Genomic DNA, 16,079 nt, shown 5'->3' with positions numbered 1-16,079 from the left:
TGCACTATAAATGTAATGAATTGGGCCATTTGAAGGGTCCAAAAATTGATGATTTGAGGCCCTAGCTTAGGATTTCTCTTCATTTTTAGCATTTAGTTTAGACTTTGTTGAACTTCTTAAGTATCAATGCTAGCTGTTATACTTATTCTTTCATAAATAATCAATGCAAGTAGTTGTTATGGATCGCATGTTCCATGAACAAGGTTGAATTGAATTAGTATTTCTTCTATCACGATATCTTCTCTCAATTTGGATGGCATGAATGTTCTAAATGTTATGAGCTTTATTGCTTCGTACCTAAGATTGCTTAGCTAGCTCTGTATACATAAGATTGTAGATCTCATAGGTAGACAGATGTTCCATGTGATGCTATTCAAATTGTTATTGATAATGTCTTATTGTTGAAATTCACTTTCTCTCATTCAACATGCTTTTGTGGTTATTTTTCTTCCTGTTACCCTTATATCTTTTGAGTTTTGTTTCTAAGTGATCTATGTAAGTAACTTTTTCAACCAACAATACCACCTTGATGAACAATTTGCATAGACCCTGAGTTACCCAAGCATTGTTGTGACCCAACTAACAGGACCTTGGGGAGCACGAATTTCGTACTCCTTGCTCTTTTTAGGAGAGGTTCCAAGACCCATCAACAAGTTCCTCATTCTACAATGATTTTCAGGCTTTCTCCACACCTTCTTCACCCCTTCTCAATTTCATATTGTAGTCACATAAATCTGTCCATTTTAATTAAATGAATATTTGGTATTTATTCGATTAAAAATCCACTAGCCATCAATTAATTAAATTAACATTTAATTAATTCACCTTCAAACATTCTCCTATTAATTAAATAAATTATTCAATTTATTTTAATTCATTCATTAGACCAAAATCACAATCAATTAAATGAATAAATTCTATTTATTTCATTTAAACCCCTTTCCTCTTTTAAATAAACTAAATAAAACATTTATTTAAAATCATTAAATTCCCCCCCCCACTTGCATTCTCCTAAAAATGCAACTTGCACCTATTTGTTGAAATAAATGAATTTTATTTTAATAAAAATCCTATTTTCTCTCACCCACCAAGCCCACTTGCAATCCTAATCCCCTTCTAGATTCTTCTAAACCCCTTTCTAATTAGCCTAATCCATCCCCTAAATATTGTCACATTTCTAAGCAACTTGGAGTCACTTCTCAAAGACTTCAAAGTCTTTGAAAAGCATTAAATGCTTTGTGTGTTCAACTATTTAACCTCTAAAGTCTTCCAAACCACTAATGGCTCTTACATGACCATTAATGGCTCTTACATAACCATTTATGGTTAAATCCACTTGCACCCATGGTTAAGGACTTTGACCCCTAACTCAACCTTCATGTGACCCATGTATCTTCTCAAGCATTTATTGCTTTGACCATGGTTATCCTCACTAACTCTTGCACAAGAGTTTATCCATTGGATAAAAGCATTATTCTTTGGATAATGAATGTATTCACTCAACCCAACCTTAACCTTAACCCCCAAGTTAACTCTCAGGTCATTTCAAGCATTTAACGCTTCTTCCCTCTCCTCTCAACCCATCTCATGTTGACACTTGTCATCCCGGGATTGGGTTGAAAGCCCTCACATGGATTGAATATCATTCAATCCTAACCCTTGTTGAGATTACTCAATCTCAACCATCCATTGCTCCATTTTACCTATAAATAGATCTCACATTCCTCATTTTAAAATCCTCGGGCATTCTCATGCATTTAGCATCCATAGTCATAATCCTAAAAACTTGCATGGATTATAGCAAATTTTAGAGAAGAGCATTTAGCATAAATCACATGCATTGTTATTTTGGTCTAAAATAAATCATTCCTCATTTCATAGCATCTAATATTAGTTTTTGTTCACATTTGCATATCATTTTGAGAACAATCATTTGTCAATCTTTAACCTCCATAAGGCATCCATAGTGCAAAAAGTTGCTGAGAGCTACACTAATTTGGAACTTGGAGAGGAGAGGAACAAGGGAGGAGGAGCTATGAGCATGGTAGAAGACATTTGGAGATGTCTTCTTGCATTTATATTCATAGTTAAATGTTTTACTTTGTTTTTAGTGTCTCTCTTGGTATGCCTGCTTAGACTAGTTTTTGGTTGATTAACACTAACTCTTCTTTGTTTCTTGTGTTTTCTTGTGTTATACGACCACAGGTTCTTGTTTAAATATTAACCCCATTTTGCAAAGCATCATTTGGTGAACCCGACATGAATGGAACAACAACTTTTTGAAACTACTAACTTGTTTGACTGTTTTAATTGACACACAGGTCGCGCTTTGGCGCTATTAAAATTTGGTCTTTTAGCGCTATTGTCTCAAATTTAGTGCTATTGTCCTTATTATAGCACTTTTGACTATTAAGTAGCGTTGTTGCCCCTGTTTTACCATTGTTGACTTTTTGTATAACTAAACTCTTGTAGCGCTTTTGTCCTTACTTTTGCGCTTTTGTGTTAGGTAGCGCTTTTGTTCTCACACAGAGTAGCGCTATTGTAACAGAGCGTTGTAGAAAAATACCTTGTAACCGAAAACCCAAAAATTTTAGGCTTGTGGAAGCCCCCCATACATGCACATTTTTCTAACTTGTTTTCTTTTGTGCAGGTTTTGACTAACCCCTACAATAGAAATTTTAGTGATTTTTAGCTTAGGAAGTAAATTTGTTTTTATTGCTAACTTTGTCTTTCAAGTTGGGATAAAATAAACTCACTCTCTTTTTGGTTAAAAATAAACTACACTTTGCTTTGGGTTTTAAAAATTCACATCTTTCATTTGGAGCTCTAAAAAGGACATCATTGCTACAAGCTAAAAATAACCACAAAAACTCAAACAAAAACAATTTTATTTCTTGCAAGTTAGGGAACAAACTTCATTTTGGTGCTTAAAATCAACAACACAAATTTTGATTTCCTTGCATCAATTCAAAAATTAAAAATCACAATCCATACTTGGTTTTTGGGCAAATAAAAATAACAATCAACTTGTCTCATTTTGCAAAGCGATTTACTTCAGGCAAACGTGCTTTTCATTAAGTTGACCAGGATTTCATTTTTTTCCTAGTTTACTCAACATATTGCCTTTAAAGGATAAAAAGAACATCATGATTGTTGGAGCAACATCTCTAAATAGTTAGATCACCATTGCAATGACAAGTTAAAAAGAACAAGTGTATTTTGTGTTTGGCACACTTGTGCAAAAGATTTTGTCGAGTGGTCCTAATTCTAACAGACACTATCCTCTCCCTTGGCTTTCGTGGTCCTAGGTGCAAGAGAAAAGTGTTAATAACACTCAAATTTTATCTTTTTAAGAGAGGCCTGCCAAGAGACACATCACTCTTGGGAATGACCTCACGCGGTAAATCCTTCGAGCCGCTATAGAAATCAGGTATGAGCGAAAGCTGTAGCCTTGGGTATAGTTGTTCCTATAGTGTAACTTGCCTAAATGACAAATGGGCCCCACCACAAGTTACAAGGCTCTTAAGTGAGTCATTGCAAAATGAACTTATGTCCAAAGACATTGAAAATTACTAAACAACTTTATGTAGTAGCCCACCCATTCTATTGATTGAGGATATTTGTGATAAATTCAGTGCAAGAGCATAGAAGGTTTTGCTCCCAAGATACTCACCATACATATTTCCTTGAGTAGAAACATAACTTTTTGAAAGGTTACTTGTAGCCCGATAAAAGTGGTGACTCCCCCATCATAGGGATCATCTATTTGTTATGCTCATGCAAGACTTAGTATATCACATCCTTACCTGCCACGGCGGGATTCATAAGGTATGTAGTACCAAAGTTGAAGAAATTTCAAGATGTGGGCTGAAATTATCGTAACTGGGCATTTGACCTTAGGGATAAAAAATGTTTGAAGTGTTTTTCGTTTTGAGTCAAGACTAGTGCGAATTGAGCCGGCTTCAGGCTTTGGAAACACCTAAAATACATTTGAAGGAAAGGGTCATAAAAAGTTCAAAGGATTCGGTTGGTCTAGACCCACACCTATTTGTGCCTTTTGAGGCAACATTCTTGTGTTTGTGTGCTTGCTTTGTTTTCTTGTCAAAGGAAAAATCAAAACTCAGTTCCAAAAACAAGTATTCATCCAACATAAACATTTTCAAAATACCAACAAAAGATCAAAAACAAAGAGCAACAACAAAAGTATCACACTAAATGACCATTCTTCACATCTTAAGAAAGAAGAATCTTCATCAACATGTCAACTTGAAGAGAAGACCATTGAGCTCAAAGGCTTTCATCAAAAAGAGGAAATTCTTGTATCTTAACAGACAAATCTTTGTCTATCATAGAACCTTCTTAAGTCACATGCGTCTATATCTTCAAGGGAAATCAAATGAGTTTGATCAAGAGTATTTAAACCACAGAGCTTTTACTCAATATCGAGCCTTGAGTTATCACAAAAACAAGGGAGGCAAGATCAATCTTGCCTTCTTTCCAGACATTTGTATCACATATAACTCAGCTAGGGAAGAACCACCAACCCTTGAACAAGAAGAGGAAGAGTTTGTTCCTTTTGTAACACAAATTTTTTATTGTCAAGTACATTTCATCCATTTCCCACATTCACACATCATCAATCCATTCCAACTCTCAAAACATCAAGAGGTTATTGTCCTAAGTTCTATTTTGATATTGCTTGAATCAAACACAACATATCACTTTTTAGAGTGTCTCTACATCTACGATAAACTCATCCTAAGAGGCATTTCTATGCAGGTTAAAACCGATCTATGAGTGATTCCTCTTATTACTAGGTAGTTGGGTCTGTAACACATCTCAGATCTCTCTAAACCTTATCACATCAAACTTTGTCAATCAAACACAACAAGCAATTCAAGAAAAAACTTTGGTAACATCTACCTTAGTGCTAGGGATCCATACGCACAACACTTCACCAAACATCACTCTTTCATTCCATCACCAACTCATCATCATTTTCATCAAACTTCAACAAAAACTTGTAAACAAAATGGCTCAAACCAGATCAAGGTTTAGACAACAAGAAATTGAGGAAGAAGAGGAGGAAAATATCAATGAATTCCAAGAAGCTCTTGGAGGAAATCCAAATGATGAAAATCCAAGTACTCCTACTCCTACGGCAATAGAAAGGGCACAATACAACCCTCTCTTTAATAGACTTTTTGATGAAATACTCAAGAGCAATGTTGATGCTCACTTTTTAAGACTTTCTCAATAGGGAGCCAAACTACCCTCTGATTTTGATGTTGCACAACTAAGGCAAGCATAAGAATGCCAAAGTCATAATGAGGATGAAAGAGGTCGAGATCACATCAGATACAACCTTCATCAAGTTAATCCCCCACCTCCTCCTCCTCCAAATGAAATAGATATGTTGCGGCAACAAGTTGAGAATCTCGCCCAATAACTTCATAGTGGTGTGAAAACTAATCAGTTTTCACTTAATGACATTTGTCCTTATCCCTTTGATAGGAATCTGCATATGCCACCTTTTCCATGAGGGTTTGAAACACCCAAGTTTGAAAAGTACCGAGGAAAAGGAGATCCTCGCGATCATGTTAGAGGATTCCATTCAACTTGCCTCGAAGTGGCATACAAGGACACATACCTAATGCGACTTTTTCCGCAAAGTTTGGGAGGAACAACCACATCATGGTTTTACCAACTACTAGGTGGCATTAGGACCTTCGAAGAACTATTCCAAAAGTTCTTGGCACATTACTCACACAACATTGAACGTGATATCACCATGGTTGATCTATGTAACACTAAGCAAAAACCAGGTGAGCTATTTTCAGTCTTTCTGCAACGATGGCATCAAATGTCTAGCAGACGTTCTCTTCAGTTACCTGAACAAGAATTGGTAGAAATATTTATTTCCAACTTAGACGACGAAATGGAATTTCACCTAGACATAAAAGACACGGAATCTTTCAATGAAATTATCACCAAAGGTTTAAAATGTGAGCGGGCTCTCATAAAAAAAGGGCTTATCAAGATATACAATGAGCCAAAGGATGGCCCTCGCCCACACTTCAATAGTGACAAGCCTAACTTTTGGAACAAAAATAAAAACATCGTCAATGACGGGGTTGTGGATGCAAGAACTATCAAAAGTGCACAACCTGTGGTCCGATTTGCAGGATAGAAACCCCCCACCCAAGAATAACACAGTTGCTCCTCCAAATCAAGGATGCAATATATCTCAAGAGGAACCCAGACAATGCCAACAAAATTTTAAACCAAAACGAACATACACTCCCTTAGGGAAACCTATTGAAATAGTGTTACGTCAGTTGGTTTCTAAAAATCTAGTGACCTTACCCAAAACATCAAATTAAAAACCTCAAGTCAAACCTTCATGGTGAAGGGATACTGAACATTGCAATTTCCATCAAGGGAAAGGGCATAAGACAAGCAATTGTCACAAATTGAAAGATCTTATTCAGGATCTTATTAACCGAGGTGAGATCGAAATCGAAGGACACGACCCAAAAACAACAAAAAATGATCATCTCATGTTCAAAAATCCACTTCCATCACAAGATCAAAGGGGTCCTTCCTTCTCGGCGAAACACAGATACCATTGATTATACGCGTGCCGCCTATAATTACACTATGAATCACCTATATGATGCCAGTGAACAAATTGCAACTATTACCATCACAAATCCCAGCTCCACTTGCAATGTTGTTACAAATCGCGACAAGATCACCATAAAAGCAGCTCCACAAGGCACCACATCTATCCCAAAGCAGTATAACCTTGTGGACCAATTAGACAAAACTCCCACACTGATATCTATCTTAGAGCTATTGTACCTATCTCCATCTCATAAAACAATCTTGGATCAAGCTCTCCAAGAGGCGTCAGTCCCTGCAAACCTAAATACATATCAATTCCAAGCCATGGTTGGAAATCTAATGTCATCACCTTGTCTCACTTTCTCTGAAAGTGACAATACATCCTTCCAGCAACCTCATAATGCCTCACTCCATATGGAAGGATTTATCAACCAACATAGGATCGAGCGAGTCTTGATCGACAATGGAGCAAGCTTGAATATTTGTACACTATAATTGGTCACAGCATTGGGATATGCCATTGAATCAGTGGATCCCCACAAGAAGATAATAATCAAAGCTTATGATGATGCAGAGTGTTCATCCAAAGGAGTTGTTTTGCTACCAATCCGAGTGGGCCCAGTGGTGAAACACATCATATGCCAAGTTCTGGACCTTCTTCTGTCATATAATTTGTTGTTAGGAAGACCTTGGATACACGCCATGCAATTCGTTCCATCCACCTACCATCAGTGTATCAAGTTCCCTCATAATGGTGTAGAAATTACAATCCTAGGCAATACAAATTCCTTTGCATATTGTCACAATATCAATCATCAACCAGAGATTACCATTCCCAACAAAAGAGAAGCCATCTCATCCACATCATACATAAGTCCATCGTCTCTTTCTAGTTCAAACACCACTATAACCAAGCAAGAGAAGCTCAAGATGAAAATAGCAGAGGAAGGTCCTAGGGAGTACAATTTGAGCCAACTCTTTTGTGTTGGACAAATGCCTACTTCTCCTAGAACTCATGGTAAACCTCAACGGTTACTTCAAACACCACCGGTCTAGCTTGCATGCACTTTGATGCCTTTCATCCTTGGAAACAGTCAAGACAAAGAGACGAGAGATGAGGACTTAGCATAATGGATCTATAAAGATACTATTGCCATGAACATCCCACAAGCTAAGCTTCCCACTGATCAATATGGAAAAGGCCTTCTCATTATGTAAAGAATGGGTTATGATGGTCTGAATGCTTTGGGACCTTGAAAGCAAGGACGACATGAGCCGTTACAGCCATAATTAAAACACAAAGATAACACTGGCCTAGGCTTTCAAAAGGCGATCCTTCCTAAACTCAGATTCAAAGGAAAACCCAGCAAACCTCTATATCAGCCTAAAACTCTAAAGAGGTCACTTTTGATTATATCAGCAACACCAAGCACCACACCAACTGCCCCATTGAGGCTAAACATCCCAGTAATAACATCCACGACACCAATCATCCCACCAATCAAACCAACAATCCCATCAACCGCATCAACAACACCATTAGCACTATCAGAACCCCTAGTAGTATCGACAACACCAGCAATTCCACCAGAAGCAACATATTCAACACTACCAATACTCCCTGTATCGAATTCATTGATTCCCATAATTCTTCCTGCAGCACCAATCATTTCATCTACAATGGTACATCAATTGATCACACCTACAATGTTTAACTCAAAGGATATCCCAGTATGGTATAGTAATCGAATACTGGAAAGTGACTCAGAGACTGACTCACATGAGTGGGAATTTGATTTCATCCAGCTTAATACTTCAGATGAGGAAGACACATCACTACCTCCACCTCGCAAAGACATCCCTATTTACGGAGAAGTGCAGATAAAGACCTCTTGGGTTCCTGAACTAGAAACATCTTCCATAGACCCTACGTCACATCCTACGCCTGATTCTGACAGGGAGAGTACCATCAACGACCTTCACCACAACCTCTTAACCCTCATTGACACATCTAATGAACTTAACCTAATCGATGAGGTAATGCCCATTATCCATCCTGAACTCATCGAATGGAACCAACCTAATCCCCCATGCCTTGACCACTTCCAAAATAATGAGGCGATCATTGACTTTTTGGAACTACGGGATAACATACCAAGCGAGGATCACAAAGCTGGATTCGCCATTGAACTTAATAGTGCAACATACTTCGGGGCGGATGCCAAACCTTTCAGCTGCAAAAATATAACAATAAAACATGGATCTTCCAGTGAAAACCACACTGTGGCACTGTTTGATCTCACAAAAGTAAAAAAGAAAGAGCGTATCCAATGGTGAGAACCTCTATGAGGCGCTGGAGGATGAAAGGTTAGACATCCTCCCCTCTAGTACACAGCAGAAATGATCAACAATCCTTATTGAAGAGACAAAAGAATACAACGTGGGGACTTCTGAAGCTCCTCACCACATACATCTGGCATCTCTTTTAACTCCAGAAGAACAACCCAAGTTTGTCGAATTCTTCAAAAAATGCCAGATCAACTTCGCATGGTCATATGCAGACATGCCTAGTCTTGATCCTGATTTAGTCATGCATAACCTCACCGTAGCAGAAGGAGCCAAGCCTGTCAAGCAGAAGCTTCGTAAGATACATCCTCAGATTGCAGTACTAGTCAAAGCAAAACTTAAGAAACTCCTGGATGTTGGTTTTATTAGACCAATTGATTATGTAGAATGGATATCCAATATTGTACCTGTTGGAAAACCAAATGGGGGCATCCGTATTTGCACTAACTTCAGAGATCTGAACAAGGCATGTCCTAAAGATGACATCCCCCTACCAAACATCGACATAATAGTGGACCTAACAGCCGGACATGCAATGCTTTCACTCATGGATGGCTTTTCAGGGTACAACCAGATAAAGATCACACCAGAGGAACAACATAAGACAGTGTTCACATGTCCATGGGGAACATATTGCTAGAATGTAATGCCTTTTGATCTAAAGAATGCAGGAGCGACCTATCAAAGAGCAATGACCACCATCTTCCATGACATGATGCATACCATAATGGCAGATTATGTTGATGACTTATTGGCAAAATCACTAATAAGAGAAGGTCATCTAGAAATATTAGAGAAAATCTTTGACAGACTGGAACAATATCATGTTCGACTCAACCCAAAGAAATGTGTCTTTGGAGTAACCTCAGAGAAGCTTCTAGGATACATTGTCTCAAGCAAAGGCATTGAGGTCGATCATGTAAAGGTCAAAGCAATCATGGGCATGCCCCCTCTGAAGAACATCAGTCAGCTAAGGACATTACAAGGGCGACTTCAATCCATCCGAAGATTCATTGCACAACTGGCAGATAAGTGTCACCCCTTTACACACCCATTACACAAAACATCCGCTTTCAATGGGATAACAGATGCCAGCAAGCATTCCAGATGTTAAAGGACTATCTCATGATTACACCATTGTTGATCCCACCATATCTGAGTAAGCCTTTATTACTCTATATCTCAGCAACAAATACAACATTAGGAGTGCTCCTGGCTCAACACAATGCAGAAGGGAAAGAGTGTGTTGTTTACTACATCTCTCGCACACTGGTTGGCTATGAACTCAATTACACACCTATTGAGCGAGCTTGCCTAGCAGTAATCTTGGAAGCTACTAAACTGAGGCACTATTTGTTAACACATAAAGTATAGCTCATTGCAAAGATCGATCCATTAAAGTATTTACTTGGCAAAGCAGCATTGACAGGCCGCTTGGCCAAATGGGTGATGATTGTAAGTGAATTTGACATCTAATATGTTGACTGTAAGGCTATCAAGGGTCAAGTTATTGCAGATCAGTTGGTCGATGCTCCCCTCATAGGCGATCATCCTCTCATTTCCAATTTTCTAGATGAAGAGATATTCATGATCACAGCAGCACAACCATGGAAACTATACTTTGATGGTTCATACACTATTCATGGCTCGGGGGTAGGCATTCTATTTATCACACCTCAAGGTGACAACATCCCAAAGTATTACAGGCTCACATTTCCATGCACAAACAACATAGCAAAATATGAGGCCTTGATCACAGGACTCAAAATAGTCATACAATGGAAATTGAAAGAGCTATAGATATATGGCGATTCCCAACTGGTCATTCGACAAGTAACAGATGAATATCAGACCAAGGATGACAAACTCCTGCTGTACAAGCAAATGATGGACAATTTAAAGGCATCATTTACTACTATCACCTTTGAGCAGATACCCAGAGACCAAAATCGAGTTGCTGATGCTATGACTACCATTGCATCTCTCCTAGATCTTCCACATAATTCAACATGCTACAAGTTCTTGGTCAAACAACTTTGGCTTCCCGCTTATGATATCCATGAATTTGAGATGATATGTCGCCTTATCAGTTTTGAATCCCTATGGTACGGTGAGCTCTACACCTATCTACACGATCATACACTTCCTCCTAACCAATCGAATAACCAACGTAAAACCTTCATTCACCAAACCGCTCGATATACCATTATTGCTGAAACCCTATACCGACGCAGTCTTGTTGGTACTCTCCTTCAATGTCTGGAACAGGGTGAGATAACAAAAGCCTTGGAAGAGGTACATGAAGGAATTTGTGGAACTCACGGAAGCGATCCTTCACTAGCCAAGAAGATCATATGCGCTGGATACCATTGACCATCAATGGAAAAAGACTCATACTACTTTGTTAGAATATGCAAGAAATGCCAAGTTTATGAAGACCTGATACATGAACCAACACATGAATTGCAACCCATAACAACACCTTGGCCTTTTTGTCAATGGGGACTTGACCTTGTGGGTAAGATTCATCCATCTTCATCCAACAACCACAAATTCATCATTACCGCTACTGAATACTTCACAAAGTGGATCAAAGTTGTTCCACTTACCCAAGTCACCGGCAAGTAGATCGCCTCATTCATCCTTAATTACATCATCTGCTGGTATGGTGTACCCATGTCCATCGTCACAAATAATGCTCTTCCTTTCAAAAATCAGGATGTTTGTGAGCTTTGAGAAGTTTCACATCCAACACCGCTTTTCCACTCCCTATTACCCACAAGGAAATGGCCAGGCTGAAGCATCAAACAAGAACATATTATTCGGTGTGGAGCCTGATCAGTCTCCAAGTGGGAGATTGTTGAAATGTGGCGACTAATCAACAAAGTACTGTACACTAAAAAGGCCGACTTTGCTTGTTGCCCTAAAAATGCATGTTATAAGCGGCTAGGATGCTTAAGGCATTGTAATGTTGACGTACTATTTTTGCTGGATAATAAGAAAGATTGGACGGCTGTGTATGGTGGACGTAACCCATTTTGGGTGAACCACGTTAAATCCCTGTGTTATCTGTGTCCTATTTTATTTCTTTATCTTTTGTATTTAAATCTGCATATAATTGTTAGTTCATATTTGCTTCGGATCTGCTTGAAACCCTAACACATATTAAGAATCCTCAAGAAGATAGTCAATTGAATCCAGCACTATGGGCATATTGAATTAGCATTCGAACCCCTACAAGCGCAACTCCCTGCTCACTGGTCTATGGTGCAGAAGCTATCTTACCTATCAAGGTTGAGATACCATCACTATGGGTTTCCTTGCATCATCTCATAGATGACGAAGCATACAGGGTATCATGTCTTCAATACTTAGAGCTACTTGATGAGAAACGACAAGCTGCATATAATCACCTCAAAGCTTATCAGCAATGCATGAGCAAAAGCTATAATCATCAAGTTAGACCTCGCACATTTGAGGTAGGTGATCTTGTTCTTTGAGAGAATCCTCGTAACCAACCAAACAGAGAACATCAGGGAAAGTTTGAATCAAACTGGCTGGGTCCATATGTTATCACTGTTGTCTTTGGGTCCAGGGCATATCAGTTGGCTACTTTAGAAGGAGAACCACTAGCAGATCCGATCAACAACATGCACCTCAAATGGTTTTATACATAAGCTGCACAGAGCATCAGGCTCCCATACATATCAGAAAAATGTCCTGAAGAAAATACAAAAACATCAAACTAGTAAAGAAAACTCATGCATCCAAACGGTGAACAGCCACTCTGGTGGCACCTTGGGTAAGTGCGATGGTGAAAACCTAGCAAACAGGCGCCACTCGTAAAGGCTATGGCTCCATTGTCTTTCAGATTTATTGTGATCGCATTCATTGCATACACACATCCATCCATCCAAACCATGGCTTGTTATTGATCTACAGTCAAGGATAGTATTTCATGCATCTTGCATCCCGCTTTTTCATAGTCATGTCTACAACTAGGGGCAATGACCTTAAACCTATTGATGGAAGTGGATTCTGCATTACTTGTGATTCATTGAGTTCTTCATTCAAAACTGTCTCACAAAATTCAAAAACATTCAAAACAATCATCACAATACCAAAAACATTGGAAAACTATCTCACAAAATCCAAAAACATTTTGAAAACATCAAAAATCAATCAAAAAACTTGGCAACGCTTTTGTACATACGCATCCAAGCAGATACCAAACAAACATTGTGAAATACTCAAAATGATGACCACTTATCACATCTACCAAACAATCAACATTGACACACAAACTGTCTTAACAAGGATGCATCCTTCCTTACCAAAACAAAGACAAGATGACATTTTCTTTGACAAGAAAATTATGTTTAAGCTATCAAGTACTTGGTCGGTTTGTTAGTTATTTATTCATTTATATCAAGTTCCTACGCTACTCTGGGATATCCACAAGTGATTAGAGTGGTCGGAATGGTTCCTAAGCATTATTTATATGTCTTCTACGAATTATTCCAGTGAAGTTCTGGGGCATGTACTAATGGTGTCTACGTGGGAAGTTCACTAAGCTACGTGATCATATGCAAAATGCAGTCATGGATCACTATGGCTTGCTAACTACAACGTATACCTCGACCATGTGAGCATGAACCATTATGAAGGGTCCATTTTCTTTATGCTTTATTTATGTTGTTTGTTTGCGAGTACAATGCTCCATCCTTGGTTCCTACTGCCTCATCCAAGTTCGATATTACCATGCTCAATGATGAAAATAAAAGCACTATGGATCATCATTCCATCTCATCTGTTTATATTGCATTCAGTTGCATATCACCCATCCATTTAATCATTCATTATTCATATGCATGGTTTTGAATGTAAGTGTGAGCAAAGTTAATATGAGAAGTTATGTGAAAAATGAGTTGGTCTTGGATACAATCACGATAGAGTTCTCTGATACATCATCAGTACATCATGCAAAGTCTACACAACCTTGCATTCATCTATCATAATTACATCATCATTTCATTACATTTAGTTGCATTTGCATAAACCTAGTTCACTATCATCTAAATTGCATATAGGTTTTTTTCAATCTTCATTAGAGTGCATTTAATATCATTTAGTTGCATTTAAATACATATTGTTCATTATCATTTATTTGCATTAACATCATTATATCATTTCATTATTGCACAAATCATGACATTTAGATTCATTTGTATGATAAATTCCTCATCATTGCATTTACTACCATTATTAGCCATTACTATGCATTCATTTAGTGTCATTTATCGATCATCATTTACCATCATTTAAAACTTGTTTACCATGCATTTGTTTAGATTCCCCTAGTTGCATACATTTATATATATATCCATTAGTTAAGTGCATTCATCTATACATCTAGTATGGTTTTATATTCATTCATTTCATTTCATTTAGGATTCATTAAAATGCATTCATTCTCCTTTTAATTGCATTAAGGTGCAGTTATTCATTACCCATGAGTTGCATTGTCATTACATTATCATTTTTCACTTAGCTATATGTTATCAACATTTGGATCATAACACACAAAACCATTTGTTTCAAACATTTGGTTTATACATTTTACATATACATTCATCTAAAACCTATCTAGATGCATTTACATAAATCAATCATTCATTACATTTTCAATATAATCGAACATCATTGCATATCATTATCTCATCATCGTATCAACTTAAAGTACAAGATACTATTTATCTCATCATTAAAAATCATGTTTATCATCATCATGGCATTGCATACATAAAGCATTTCACCAACAAATCATGCATATATATAAAAACTGCATCCACATGTTAACATCACATTCCTAACTCATGCATATAGACATCATACATAAATCAAATCATAAAACATGCATATAGGAATCATCTCATAAACACATACATATAGCAAAGTACAAGTATCCATCTAAGCATAAATCATAAGATCAGCATCCTACATAACATCCATACATATCATCATAATGCATATCATCACACAATATGGGATCTCCTCATATATCATATCATATCGACAAAAACATACATGTATCAGAGTACAATGAAGTCCAAAATATCGGCTACCAAGAACCATCCAAGACACAGTCCAAAATGAAAATATAAAAGTATATAAGAATGCCCTCTCAGATACCACTTTGACCGGATGTTGCACCACCATCACCACCCGCACCACCATCACCACCTGCCCCCCCACTATCCCCCGCACCACCTGATCTATCTCTCCGTGGAGGACCCATCACACCACCACTGCTCTGCATCCTCTTAGATTGCTCTGATCTCACCCGCCACATTTGGGAATAGCTAAGTGCTCACTGACTAGCTGGCACCACCTGCTCATATAATCCCCGCTAATAATCTATCTCTACCTATTCTCGCTGCATCTCCCTCATCGCCTCACCAGTAGGACCCTGTGCTCCTACTCCCACCCGTACTCTCTCCTACAACTTTGCAAATCTCTCCACGGTCTGATCTCTCTCCTGTAGCACTACAGTCAGCTCTGACTCTCATGCAAACAAGTGCACATCTCTAGCTGCCACCTCCACCTCCATATCCTCGAGTCGAGTCTGCAAAAATAATATCATATGATCCCGCAGATCTCCACCACCTGTCGCTCCCTCTCCTGTATCCATAGGTGTCTCTCCAGTGGCTCCCTCCCTTGTCTCCATAGGTACTTGTCCCTCCCCTGCATCCCTGCCACCTAATCTCAGTCCTCCTTGCATCAAAGGTCCCTGCGATGGCCGCAATGACTGCCCACCTCTCCCTCTCCGCTATAATCATCCACCACCCCCACCTCCACCTCTGAATCCACCACCTCCTCCAAAACCCCCACCCCACCCCCTCCTCCATCACCACCTCCATTATCCCCACCACCACCATCTCCTCTCCCTCATCCACCTACGCGACCTCCTCTCCTCCTCCGTCCCTGTCTCCTCTCCTCCTCAAAGGATGGAATCGGCTCCGCTGGATCGGATATCCGAGGAATCGGATGTGCCGCAATATACTGAGTGTACTCATCTGACACCCTTGCATCTACCATCCCCGACC

The sequence above is a fragment of the Cryptomeria japonica genome, chromosome 3 (assembly GCF_030272615.1).
Source record: "Cryptomeria japonica chromosome 3, Sugi_1.0, whole genome shotgun sequence".
Lineage (NCBI taxonomy): Eukaryota > Viridiplantae > Streptophyta > Pinopsida > Cupressales > Cupressaceae > Cryptomeria > Cryptomeria japonica.
Note: the sequence above shows the minus strand (reverse complement) of the source record.